Below are 14,678 nucleotides of genomic sequence, written 5' to 3'. Positions count from 1 at the left end.
TAGCAGGAGCAAGGAGTGCTCCTGGACTCTCTTCTGCCCTGATTGCTCTGCTTAAAGACATGGGGCACACAAGATGGTCTTGCTCTTGATTAAAATAAGCCCAAGATCTGCAACCAGATCTCAGCCTTTTGGTGAGAACTTCAGATACATGGCTAAGTATATCTATATTTTCCTCCAGATACAGTGAGTCTTTGCATGTCTACCTTCTTAGAAAAGAGCCCCTCTCTAGATTTCATGTACTGTTTACTGCCTCTTTTCTTTTTCTTTTCATGCTTTTTTGTTAGGTTGATTTGTTGGTTTGGGCCTTTTTGTTGTTGTTATTGTTTAGTTGGTTTGTTGGGGACGGGACATTTTTTCTTTAAAAAATCCTTATAAGAGTTGTAAATACTCTTTTCCCTCAATAATCATGGGACATGGGTTCTAGGAAGTCCATGGATGCCAAAAAACCCATGGATGCACATGATCCTTAAGACATATCAGCATATAACCTACAAACACCATTCTATGTTTAAAATTACCTTTAGATTACTGATACTATAAACAGTTGCTATATGGTTCTATTTAGGAAGTAATGACAATGATAAAAAGGTTCTATACATGTTCCATACATAATTTATTCTGAATATTTTCAACCTGTGATTAGTGGAATTCACAGATGGAAAATATGTAAATACAGAGGACCAAGTATGCTGCTTCATTCATGTGGCAGAGATTCTCACTGAACTAGGAACTTTGGATTTGATTAGTCTAGTCTAGCTAGACTCTGGGAAATCCCTTGTTTTCTCCCAAGCACTGGAAATATAAGCAGATCACCATGCATGTCCAGCTTTTTTTTTTTTTTTTAAATTACATCCATTTCTTTATTGAGTGGGGCATGCCATTGTGCAGGTGTGGAAGTCACAGGCTGACTTGAAAGAGCCCATTCCTTTCCTTCAACCATGTGGATTCTGGGTATCAAAGAGAGGCCTTTTAGCCTTAGTGGCAAGTGTCTTTACTCTCTGAGTCATCTTGCCAGCCCCACCCACGCAGTTTTTCTATAGCTGTTGCTGACCCAAACTCTCACCCTCACATTAATGCAGTAAATACTTCATGCAATTAGCCATCTCACTAGCCCCTCACCTCCCATTCCCTTTCAACCTGCTCCAAATAGGTTTCCACTATGTCAGTCTACAGAAACCTCTTACCAAGTTCACCATCAACCTCCATGATATTCTTCATCTGGCCTCTCATGCAGTGAAACGTTAGGGCTATGATACAGAGGAATGAATTAACAAAACAAAATAAAACTAGTAAATAAAGATTAAAAAAACGTAGGAAAGAACTTCATTGAGACTCATTAGCTAAATGTTGCAAGCATAAATCTGTATTTTTTCATAAAGTAGCTCACTGTTGCAAAAGTTTCAAGTTACGGCACTGCTATTTATTGCATCAAAATGGTAATTATTTAGTTTGGATTTTACTTGAATAAATACATCCTCCAGTTTTACTACTGCTACATACAATCCTAACACATCCCAAGAGATATTTGAAAATGTTTGCAACTGCCTAAACTAAAGGATACCCCAATGATTTCTAGCCACAGAGTTCATCTGAATCACTTTTTCCATGCTTAGGTGGGAAAGCAGGTTGGAGAGTTAATAATGTCTGAAGTGTCGGCACAGCCACTAGGAAGGCTTGGGACTAGAAACCATTCCTCAAATTTTGAAGCCAGCATCATCCCACTATCACGTGCTTCCTTGGTAGTTGCCAAAAGAGTAATAGACTTGACACACTACTGTTTCTTTTACTGGTCGGTATATGGTTCTGACAGGACTCACTAATATCTCTTCTCTAACCTGTCCATTCCCAACCTGCTCTGGGTAATCACTGAGCATTTGGCAAGTGGTCCCACATCATACTATAGGTGTGTTAAATATAGTAATTGGCTTTGAAAATGCTTTGCCATTTTAAAGATTAGCTTGGACTTAAAATTATACTGATAATAATACCATTTTTATTTATTTGTACTCCAATATATCCTACTGAGCAGCATGTATTACAGGAGATGGACTTAAATTTGGCACACTAGGAACTTGGCCTAAGGGCCTCATGTTTCAGCCTGTCACCCACATTCTCCCACAGGTAGGAAATGTCCACATGTGACTATTACCATCATGTTCAGCAAATTAATAATGCCTTCAGGATGGTTAAGAGGCAGCTTAGGAGGCATTCTCATATTGGCTTGGTCTTCTGGTTATTAAACATACTAAGTAATCAGCAGAGATTTCTTGAGAAAAAGAAAAGTTGGAGATAGATTTTCCCAATGTTCATGTAGGAATACCAATAGAGGACACAACTCTTCCTATAAATCTCATTCCATTTGGCCAAGAGCCAGCTGAGCCACCTATTTGGGTGTGGTTCTGGGAAGACAAAAAGATGTTCTCTGAGAATGGAGAGGTCGGGCTCCAGAGAAATACAAACCTTTGGCCATTTTCCAAAGCATGGTACCACATTGGAAATCATGGTAGGTTGTCTCCATATCCCTACTCAAATCTTTTTTTCCCTCATCTCTGAAATTAGCATTAACAAGGGAGTTGAGGGAAAAGCTACCAACCTCCACCTTCCTGGAGGCCACAACAGCAGGTGTGCCTATTTTCAGAGGTAAGTGAAATATTTGCCAAATCATTTGGCACACTCAAACTCAAAATGTGCCAAATTACCTGTCAAACTTAAATGGCCTTTTAAAAAGAAAGACAAATGTCCTCCCATCCTCCTCTTTATGGACCCACAGTGCCATCCAGTGGCTCACTGTGTCAGTCACAATGGGACTCCATTGTCTTCCAGGGTTTGGATCCAAGCTGTGCTCCCTGTCCATGGCATTGGCTCCTTCACTACTCAGAGCCTTTGAGATTCGAGAAGATGCAGTGCATTGAAGATAAGTTGGGTTGGAGAGGAGCTGGTGCCAAGGCCCGGTCGTCATGCCTATGGCATCCAAAAAGAGTGTAAGCTGCCTGTAAGATTTTCCAACCAGCAAATATCCAGGTACCTTTCTTCCACATAATCAATGACAAAAGAAGACAAGGCAAAACAAACAAACAAACAAAAACAGTCATTACCATACACAGGTTTTGTGTTTTGTCCCAAGTACTTTCTCCTCATGGGTAACTAGGCCAGCCAGAGCATGGAAATCCATTTTATTCCCACATGGACAACAGTGTTTGTCTGTCAAGCCTTACTTGTCTGATTTCTCCCTAAAGTGACCTTTTCAATGGAGTGAAATTTTCTCTGCAGTGAAGGTAAGAAGTTCTGGCCACACAAGCTGGTGGAGCCTAGGCAAAGAAGAAGAAAGGACACAGAGGAGGGAGGTGAAATAGAGGCAGACTCAATTCTCTTCTGTGTGCCCAACTGTAAGACCAAGGTGTGTCCCTTGACATTGGTCTCAATAAACTATTTTAAGTGGGGCTTTTGAAAGGAATACAGATGGTGTAGTGACAGCCAAAGCAAAGAGATGGCTTCCTTTTCAGCTGGAGATCTTGAAATGTTTATGAACTAGACCAATTAAGACCGACATGAGAGTCAATGACCAGTAGGTTGGCTCTGCAGTGATCGTAAACGAGAATGTGAACAGGAACAGTAGACTGCTAAAAACTCAACTCTTACTCTGATTTTTCCCAGTGTAGCTTAACCAAGGTAAACCTGTAACATGGTTCACCTCAGGTTCAGTTGGATCAGATCTAGGCAAGCCATAGTGTCATTTCTTCATCTGGTTTAAAAGAACCAGTGAAGAAAGCATCTGCTCTGATTACAGGGCTCTTCACTTCCCAAGTAAACAAAACCCTTCTGGTTTTCATCTTGATAGGCCCTCTAGCTGAGGCTAGGTCCACACCCACTTTCCCATTGCTATTCAGTCTTACTTATTTTTAAGGTATTGTATAAGATAGTCGGAAATGTAGGAAACTTACCACTTGTCAACTAGTCTGACATCTCCATTTTGCAGACATAGAAATTGAGGACCATTTCCCCATCCACATTTTCTAAAGGAGTCCAAAGCTTTCCCACAACAGAAGACATAAGAAAAGAAACAGATGCTCTCACACTTTTCATAATGAAGCGATATTCCTAACCTGCCTGCCATCACCCCTCCATTCTAAATTCTTATCCTCATACCCACAGATAGGTATAGATTTCACCTCTCATCAAGGAAGGTTCTCTTTGCAACATTGGAGATCACAGCATAAAACCACAACTGGCCAAAATTCTCAGTAGCTACATCTACAACACAGCTCTTGCACCTATGGCTCAGGGGACATAGAAAAAGAGGAGGTGGAAAGACTCCACGTGCCAGAGGACCAAGAAATCTGTTGTGAAATTGTGTCTCCTAAAAATGACAAAAAAAAAAAAAAAAACAAAACTGCCCCCATGATATGATACCTGAACCCTGTGTCTACCTAAATAAAACCTAAGCTAGAACACCACCAACAGATATGCTAAAGTGGGAGGAGGCAGGCCCAGGCTCCAAGCTTAGACAAGGCAGCTAAGGAATGCTGAAAACAGGAGAGGCAGTTTTGCCCAGGGATAACCCCTCCCCCTGATTGGTTATCCAATACCAAGTGGTCAGACCTGAAATCATATACATACAAGCAACACTAGACGGAATCATCAGGTTGTGTGTGTGTGTGTGTGTGTGTGTGTGTGTGTGTAACAATAACAATTCAAGGTAAAGAAGCCATGAATTCGCGAGCAGGGAGCTGGTGGAGAAGAATGGGAGAGGTTGGAAAGAAAAAAAGGGAAGGAGGGAAGTGACATAATCATATTATCATTTAAAATTATTTTTAGCTGGGCGGTGGTGGCGCACGCCTTTAATCCCAGCACTCGGGAGGCAGCGCCAGGCGGATCTCTGTGAGTTTGAGGTCAGCCTGGTCTACAGAGTGAGATCCAGGACAGGCACCAAAACTACACAGAGAAACCCTGTCTCAAAAGAAAGAACCAAAAACAAAATTATTTTTAAGAAATCAGGAAAATAATTTCACCCACAATGGCATCAAATAACATATTTTGGAATAAAAATTTGTGAACAAGAATACTAATACCTGCTGGGCGGTGGTAGCGCATGCCTGTAATCCCAGCACTAGGGAGGCAGAGGCAGGTGGATCTCTGTGAGTTCGAGGCCAGCCTGGTCTACAGAGCTAGTCCAGGACAGGCTCCAAAGCTACAGAGAAACCCTGTCTCAAAACAAACAAACAAACAAACAAACAAACAAAAAAAAACCTAATACCTCTTTATCTGGAATTATTCTCTAGTACTATTTTAATAGCTTACATATTTATTTAACCATTCTATTAGATTCTCAAGATATACCATATTAGCATCTTGTAAAGTCTACATAATTGCTTTACAAAAGAAAGGGTTAAATCAAATGGTCCTTAAAGAGTACAAAGCTTAAAAAAAAATGTAAATATACCCAGACTTGTTACGAACACAATCTAAGAATTTGGCAGACCAAAAGGTGGTGTAATTACACGACTTTCCCCTGTCTCTATTTGGGAGTGAGGGCAAATAGGAAATCTTCAGTAGAACACCCACTAGTGCTTAAGAACCAGAGATTTTGAGTTGTCCAGGTCTGGGGTCATAATATAGACAAGCCACCTCATTTGCACTTTGGAGACTTCTACTGGAGAAATTGTGGTTTTCTGGATTTGTTCCATTTGAAATAAAGGCCTAAAGGCTTAACAAAGCAGTTTGATAAACAGTGTCTGATTGAAGTCTAGGAGAATGATACAACATGAATTCTTGTCTTGTGAGTAGAACCGCAATTGGAAAGTCATGTGGGAAAAATTATTTAAAGGAGCCATGTTTAGACAACAGGATGCCCAGAATATCTTGTTAGGTAGGTTACAAATGTTTCCCTGTGGGAAGGGGGGCTTTCTAAAGCATTAGGCATAGGATGAACCAACAGAAGTGTAGGCAATGAGCATTTGCTTAGCTGAGATTCAAGGAAGAGGTCCTCACATCAAAATCTGGGCTGTGAGTTCTTGCTTAGGAACTCACATCTAGCTATGATTCCAGCTGCTTTGGTAACACAGATACACCATCTAACAAGCTCAAAATAAAGAAGGAAAACAAACACCTGTCAGTGATAGACCTCAGATAGGAACTGCAGACTACTATCACATAAAGCAAAGCATCGTTAGTCCTCATTGGGCCTGAAACTTAGCAGTCCTAAGATGTCTTTCACTTCTCTCCCTATCAATACCTATTTATCGGCATGTAGATCAAAACAAAGATCATACAACAATTCTGTTGTTCAGAGCCTCACAGTCTAGCATTCCTCTATTTCTTTCCCACATTTCTACATCCCCATGTCATCTGCCAATTACTCCATGCTTCTCTTTACAAATCAGCTTTCTGGCCTCCACTGAGTGTTAGGGCCCTGCTGTCCAGGGCCTTTCAGCCTTGGAGTACAGCAACTAAATACAATCAGCCATTCCAGTCATTGGCTAGCCTTGGCTCAGAACCATCCCTGATTCTGGTTACAGGCAACAAATATGCTGGTCTAGGCTGATATGTTGGTCTCCAGTCATCCATGGTGTCATCAATAGATACAGTTCCTAGAAAAAAAATGGGTATTTTTTTAGGTAAATATCAACACTATATTTACTATTATATTTTTTGTCAACATTCATAGAAATTTTGATTTATTTTATGACATGTTCCTGACTACTTTAAAATGGAGTAGTCATGTCTGTCAAAGGCTCTGTCATTTCTGGATCGTGATCCAGTTCTATCTGGTTGGTCAAAACTGGGAGTCAAATAGGAAGTTCTCCCATGGCTCCTTGAACTTGTAAATTATGAAATTATCAACAGAGCAAGTTGGCAACTTGCCAGGTGCTCTGCTTTTTGCAGAATAACACTTCCAGCATCTGTCCAATGTAATGAGGCATTTCAGCCACTGTGCTTCTGGTGAATGTTAGAATGTGAGATGACATGGTGCACATTGTCATCAGACTCTAACGAGTCTGTGCCTAGTGGTGACGCTATGGCAGTTGTATGTTACAATTACATTCTTATTTTAGGTTTTTTTTTTTTTTTTTTGCTTTTGTACTCTGTCAAACATTCCTTTCCAAGTTTTATCCTCAGATTTTCACGTCTTTATCCCAACCATAACTAAGTAGAACAGCCCATACCAATGCTATTTTCAATGTCTAACCATTTAGGAACAAGGTAACTAAGAGATGCAGTATGATAAGGGGTCAGAAGTGATTGTCTGTTCCCATCAAGATTAGCCACTTTAAGAGACCTTGCCAGGGCTTGTTGTGAGCCATACAAAATCCTTCCTGAAGCATTCTGCTTCTCTCACAGAAAATCCTAAAGAATGGTTCAAGAATTCTGCTTTGCAACTCTTTGCTGGCTCCAGAAAGAAACTTTAAATTGGTTGGCGCTCAATTTTGTATTTGAAGGCATGGAGGAGGGTTAACGGGTGTAGCCTGTAGATTCTGTGCTCAGCAGAAGCCTCTGTCAGCATCAGGGATGTGAGCACCTTGAGGAGAATGTGAAGAATGAACAGGATCATTCTGGAATGAAATGGAGAGCACTTTTGGTGAGTAGACTCAGAGGCAACTGACTAGACATCTTCTGATACTAAGGATCTCCAATTTCAGCTTCACAAATACTGGTCCACAGACATCTACCATGACAATCAACTTGTCACATAGCAGGACAGCAGATACACATCTGACCAGCTCCTGGCAGGGTAATTTCCTTCATTAAATTTACCCAAACAGGAAATCTGTCTACAGCTGATGACAGCAAGAATTATCCTTTGCAAAGAGAATGGCAGCATTGAAAGAAGGTTACTAGCAATCCAGGCAGGCTCAGGACTGCTGTGGATATCGCTCTGTGTAAATAAAGTTCTGATTGGCCAGTGGCCAGGCAGGAAGTATAGGCGGGACAAGAGAGTAGAGAATTCTGGGAAGCAGAAAACTGGAGGGAGACACCGCCAGCCGCCGCCCTGGAAAGCAACATGTAAAGACACTGGTAAGCCACAAGCCATGTGTATAGACTAACAGAAATGGGTTAATTTAAGATAGAAGAAGTAGATAACAAGCAGCCTGCCACGGCCATACAGTTTCTAAACAATGTAAGTTTCTGTGTGCTTTCTTGGTTGGGTCTGAGCGACTGTGGGAATGGCGGGTAAGAGAGATTTGTCCTGACTGGGCCAGGCAGGAAAACTCTAACTACACAGGACCTAGGTAACAAATTATTTCTCCTGCTGATCCTACTTTTTTTTTAAACAGGCAAGACTCTAGAACACCAAACTGAGAAGCTTCTCTTATGAGACATCACCCTCTAGATAGCTGCTTTCACTGGGTCAGATACATTTAGTTGCAACCGTAAGTTGCAACAGTTTTAAAATGGCATATGTTGCTCAAACTGAGTCCCCATAATAACCCTGTGAGATAGAATGCTCTCTATTTGCCCCTTCTCAATAGAAAAAGCCTTGAAAGATTGTGTGACTGGTTCAAAGACTTGAAAAATTACCTGATACTGCCAGGCGTTGGTGGCGCACACCTTTAATCCCAGTACTCGGGAGGCAGAGGCAGGCGGATCTCTGTGAGTTCGAGGCCAGCCTGGTCTACAGGAAAGGCGCAAAGCTACACAGGGAAACCCTGTCTCAAAAAAAAAAAAAGAAAAGAAAAGAAAAATTACCTAATATTATTCTCAAAATCATCTTTCCTTGCTAATGAGGTAATCAGAGCCTTTGTCATAATCTGACTCCTACCCAGCATTCTTCACTCCAGAACTCCATTTTCTTTATGCACATTGAGCAAATCTGATCTATGTATTCTACAGGGCTAAAGCAGATGCTCCATCTCCTGCTTTCATAACTGCACCCCAGACATAGAGGATAAAGCCACAAGATGCAAGCTATCTACTTACTCTCCATTGGTTAACGTTTAGCTCCATAATCTACAAAACATAGGCTTTTAATGAACAACTATGTGCCCTACTAAAATTCAAGGAGAGTTTATTTCTAAAAGAAGAAAAAAAAGAACAAATTTGAGCAGACACGTAGGCATGCCCTGGGCATCTGTAGAGAAGAAACCCAGGTAGAAACAAGCCTTTGGTGAGTCTTAGCTGTGTGGATACAATCTTCAAGGCAATTTCTCCTAGGCTTGAAATGGGGCCTTCTAAAATACCTCCCAGACAGTCCTGAAGCAATTGCTTCCCTGGAGCTCCTAAGGCCCCCAACAAATTGTAGAAAAGAGAATTGACCACAGTTGTCTCACATTTTGGAATTTACAAAACGGCATTAAACATTCATAAGCATTTGAGTAGATTGCCCAGCTCATGTTTAATATGTACTGAACAGACATTAAAATGGGAGGTGGGGACACTGACAGGAGTGCATGCCACTGCTGAGTCTCCTCCCAGAGTGAAATACCTGAAGACTTTGTATTCTAGAGTGTTTCTTCATATCTCCAATTCCCTGAAAAGATTTGAGTTTGGTTCCTTTGGTCGTGACTCTCGGTATTAGAAAAAGATCCACCCCAGTGTTGCAACAGGCTCAAAGAGAAAGTCAAATAACAAAGGCCAAAGGAAGATGGGCCTTGAGGAAAATATTGTGCTGTGGAAGAGCCCAGCACAGACCTAGTGATGCTCAGCTAATGATGTTGGATGGTGTGGACGATGATGGGTACCACTTTCCTTAGCTGCCTTATCTGTCATGGGCATTTGTGTTTTTGTCAGTTCCATTTGCATACATTCTCCTTTCTTGATGATTTCCATCTTTTCCATGTACTTTCAATCATCTTATCCTCTTGCCTCATAGCTCTTAACTATGGCTGTGTCAGTAGTCCTTTACAGGAACGGTGTGCGTACACAAAGCCTTGAAGTAATATGAATGGTAAAAAGCTGGAGTCCTCCCCATAGTCAAGGACACTGCTTCTCTTTGGGAGTTCCTCTGGAATATTCCTTGACAAATCAGAGAGAGAGCAATAGGTGGGATAAAACTTCTTTGCTTCACCCCAAGAGTCTTAACTTCCCACATCACAAGGCATTGGTTGTTTTCATCAGTAGGAGGAAAGCCGCAGCCTGCAAGGCAACCATCAGACCAAGTTCCACATGTGCAAGGCATATCGGGCTCCTGCAATCCCCAAACACCTAGGATGATTATCTTAAATACAGTTAAAGTTGCTACCCTGAAAAAAACACCCAACAACAAATGTCAGCTAGTATGAGGTAATGTTTACTGAATGCTTTATCTCAGCCCTGTCTTTCTCTCTGTAGACACTGGTAGTTTTATTTTCTAGCAAGTTCTCCCAGATGAATCATCCCTGCTTATCATTTCAACACTAGATTCCTTTGGGTCAGTCTCCTGTCTCCCAAGCCCACTGTTCCATCTCCCTCCAGGAATGATGCTGCAGGAAATGCATCCCTATGCAACTGGGGATGACTTCTTCCACATCTCGTCTAGACTCCTGATGCCTCAGATCCACCACAACTTCCCACAGGCCCTGGTTCTTCCATGTAAGTGTGAATTAAGGCTCTGCCTCAATGGCCTGGAAGTTATGCCTTGCATGGCAGATGCCTAGGCTTGCCTCTGGTGAGATTTCCTTTTGCAGAATACATTGAGATGGTGCAGAGTCCCCAAGGGTCTCTGGGTGCTTGATGTGTCCTGCACCCCTGGTTCCTCTCATATTCCTACCACAGTGGTACAGACCTCCAGTGTGGGACCTTCTTATTTTGGCAGGTTCCCATCCTACCCACCAGTGCCCTGTAAGATGAGACCACACTTTATTGAAGGCACCCGCCCCCCAATACCCTTGGCAGGAACTAAGGTGCTGTCTTCTTCCTGAAATCTTGTTCCCAAAGGCTATTGTCAATGGTCCATGTGTGTTTGTTTGCTTTTGAGACAGGGTATCACTATATAACCCTGGTTGGCTCAAAGTCATAATCCTCAAGCCTCAACCTCTCGGGTGCTGGGTTCACAGGCATGTGTCACCATACACAATCGTTACACTCTTGGCTGCTAAACCACAAGTGACAAAAGAAGACGGGAAATGGCTGATTTGTTGAACGTACATGCAGGTCCTATGTTAGGCTATAATTTGTTCTATTAGTAGCAGGGAATTATACACAAGGGAGGTGGTCTTTACCCCCAACTATCTTAAAAACAATACACACAGGGAAACATTGTGATCAGTAGGTACAACCCTTCATCTCTGAAAGATTATGGAGGTTTAAGTGAGGTGGACTGTACCAGCAAGGAGTATCTGCCTCCAAGCTTTCTCTCCCTGTAACTCCCAATCAGGGGGCCTGGATGAATCTGAAGGAGAAATGTTATTGAGCCATTTCCCTGTTCCTCTACAGCGAAGATGCCTTGGGCCCCACTGTTCTCCATCTCCTCTAAGCTAGTGCCTCTTAGGTTGTCTACCTGATGTGCCACTCGCCACCCAGGCCAAGCTCATAGAAGCATCTCCTGAGGTGGCTGAACAGTAGATAATCCTCTTGTTCCTTTTATATTTGCATTTAGACAAAATCTATTTCAAAGAAACAGTGATGAGTGAGAAAAAGCAAAGAGAATTCTGCAATAAGGCAAGCATATCTTAAGGGAGCTGACGAGTAAGGAATTGTTTTTGGCTTAGGGAGGCATTAGTTTGCTTTAGGGCCTTGGAAGGCCAGCTAGTTGCTCCTCTCCTTCATAAGGTCTCTGTGCATAGGCACTTTCTTCCATGGGCTCTTTAGGCTGAGGAATCTCAATCAATCAATCAATCAATCAATCAATCAATCTCTCTCTCTCCCCTTCCTTTGGAACACTTCCTCTACTTATTGTGACTTGCTATCATTGGAATGCCACTTCTTCATGGTCAGTCCCCTTGGGTCAGGGTCACTTATGTGCCCGTGACACAGCAGTAAACTAAGACCCATTTGACAAGAGGAAGAATGCAAACATAAATCTAATTCTGACCCATTTACCTTTTTTTTTTTTTTTTTTTTTTTTACACATCAGCTTTGTTTTGCTGAATAAGAGAATTTATCAAAAAGAAAAAAGTGGGAGGGGACTGGAGAGAAGGTTCAGCAGTTAAGAGCACTTGTTCTTGCAGAGGATCTGGGTTTGGTTCTGAGTACCTTCATGGCTGTTCACAAGCGTCCATAACTCCGTAACTCTACTTCCAGGGGATCTATGCCTCCTTAGGAACTCTGTGTGCACTGGGCATGTATATGGTGCACATACATACAAGTAGGAAAAAACATTCATATACTTTAAAAAAAAATCAATGTATCTTTAAAAACAAGGAAAAAATGTCAAACAGGAATGTCTAACCCATGGCTATGGGTCACATGAGCCCAAGGAAGGCTCTGAATGCAGTCCAACACAAAATTATAAGCTTACTTAAAACAAATATCTTCTGGGAATTTTTTTTTTTTTTTTTTTTTTGTAACTCAATCACACAGTTTTCAAGTGTGAACATTATTGTCACAATGCCAAAAGGCTGGACCTGGAGCTCATCTGGTAAAGCACTTGCCACAGAAGCATGAAGGCTTCAGTTTGGATCCCAATACCCATGTAGAACGCCTGGCATGATAGCAAGCATCTCCAATCCCAATCTCCAATCCCAGCACTGAGGAAACCAAGACAGGAAGATCCTGGGAGCTTGCTGGCCAGCTTGGCTAGCCCAATCAGTGATCTCTAGTTCCTCTGAGGAAACTTGTCTCAAAAAAATTAGGGGGAGAAGCAATTGAAGAAGTCACTGAAATTGACTTAGGACCTCCACATGAATGCACATACAAACATGTGTGTATATATACATAAATGTGGGAAGACTGGGCACAAGCAGGACTGTAGCATGAGGAACGAGCAAGGAATGCATGCGTTCACACGGGGCTGGGTGGTGGCCTCACTGCTACTCTCTTTCTCTTCCTTTGCTCACCTATTGATGTGGAGGAAGGCAAATATCACAAGCGTTGGGAGTGACAAGCTCACCTCTCTCCCCTGCATGCTCTGTACAGTAATTACCCTGTTGCAAGGGTCTGTCCCCTGCCCGGTGAGAAATGAAAAAAAAAAAAAAAAAAAAAAAAGCCTGGCCTTGTTGCTGAGCTGTGCAGAATTGGGGGGGGGGGGGGGGGGGCTGACAGGACCAGTCAGCTGTAGCTGTGCAGCTGGAGGCTGCAAAGGGAAGAGCTGGGCTCTTATCCTGTTTCCCAAGCATCCCTGGGCACACAATCTGGTAGATTATTGACAATGCTGAATGATGTGGATGGCATTTATTAGTTTTCAATGGCTTCTATAAAAATGAACCTCACACCATCTGCAGAATTAGGATTCAGAAGCAGCCCTGGATATAAAATATTTGTGGCTGCTTCTGCTATTATATAAGGTTTTACATTTTATAGCCACCCTGTGGGACTTGCCATGTAAATTAAGATACATATTTAGAAGCAGTAAATAAACTTAGGAGAGCAGCAGTACAATTAATGAATGGACAGAAAATTGCATATGGGAGGAGAGAGAGCTTTTCTATATAGAAAGTCGGCCATGAAATGAGGTTTAAACAGTCTCCAGTCACTATCATTAAGCCATTAATAGTAAACATAACACACTGGAATTCATAAGGAAGATATTTCAGAAAGTGAATAAACACCTCTCTATAAAGGAGAAATCCAGTGGGTATGGCTTCCTCTCTCTTACCATCTCACTGGATGGGAACTTGTCTAATTATTCAAAAGCATACTGCAGTCTTACCTCTGGCAGAGTAAATGTTTTGATCCAAAGAATTCCACGGGAAGCATCCAAGGCCTTATTCTACTGCCTCACAATTTTCTAAAATAACTACCAGGTTAGGCCGCTTTCTCCTGACTCTGTGTTCCTCATGAAGACAGCATCACAGCATGCTTCAGAAGGCAGATGGAAACCAAGCTCAACACCAGAAGCTCACATTCCCTAGGCAGGTAAGGTTGCCCCCTCTCCCGAGCCTTCCTCCTGAGCAAGACCATCACTCTTTAAAATGACTGATATTGACCTTGCTCTGGTAGTTTTCAAAGAAACCAAAACTCTTGTACCAGATTAGGAAGTTCTTCCTTACATCCCTCTTTCCACATATGCTTAGCCATGACTTAGAGGAAGCTGCCCTCTCATCTCCAGCAATCCCATATTGTGCCAATCCATGTTTCTTTTTGTTATTGGCAGTGTTTTTGGTGGTGGTGGTGGTGGTGGTGGTGGTGGTGGTGGTGGTGGTGGCGGCGGCGGCAGTGGTGGTTTTATGGAGGACAAAGTATCGGTATATAGCCCTGGCTGGCCTGGAACTCACTATTTAGACTAGGCTAGCCGTGAGCTCTCCATATTTACTTTTGATACCTATCTGTTTTGTGCTGCAGAACACATGGCCATGTAGTCATGTGTAGTGGCTTAGTGGTTAAGGGCATGGACTGATGTTCCAGAAGAACCAGGTTCAATTTCCAGGTTGTCTGGAGTACAATCCTGCAGGATAAAAAATAATAAGTAAGTAAGTAAGTAAGTAAATGGGAGAAGGGACCATGTGACCCCTCTCTCCTCTCTTTATAAGAGGCCACTTACAACGGCAGGAAGCACTACCCCTGGTTATAAGAAGTAAATCTTTCCACATTGTGGCCAGCCAGGACAAGGCCACCACCCAGGCTTCCATTCTCCCCGCCCCCCAATCTGCTCTTTCAATTCCACT

The sequence above is a fragment of the Onychomys torridus genome, chromosome 15 (genome assembly GCF_903995425.1).
Source record: "Onychomys torridus chromosome 15, mOncTor1.1, whole genome shotgun sequence".
NCBI classification, from domain to species: Eukaryota; Metazoa; Chordata; class Mammalia; order Rodentia; family Cricetidae; genus Onychomys; species Onychomys torridus.
Note: the sequence above shows the minus strand (reverse complement) of the source record.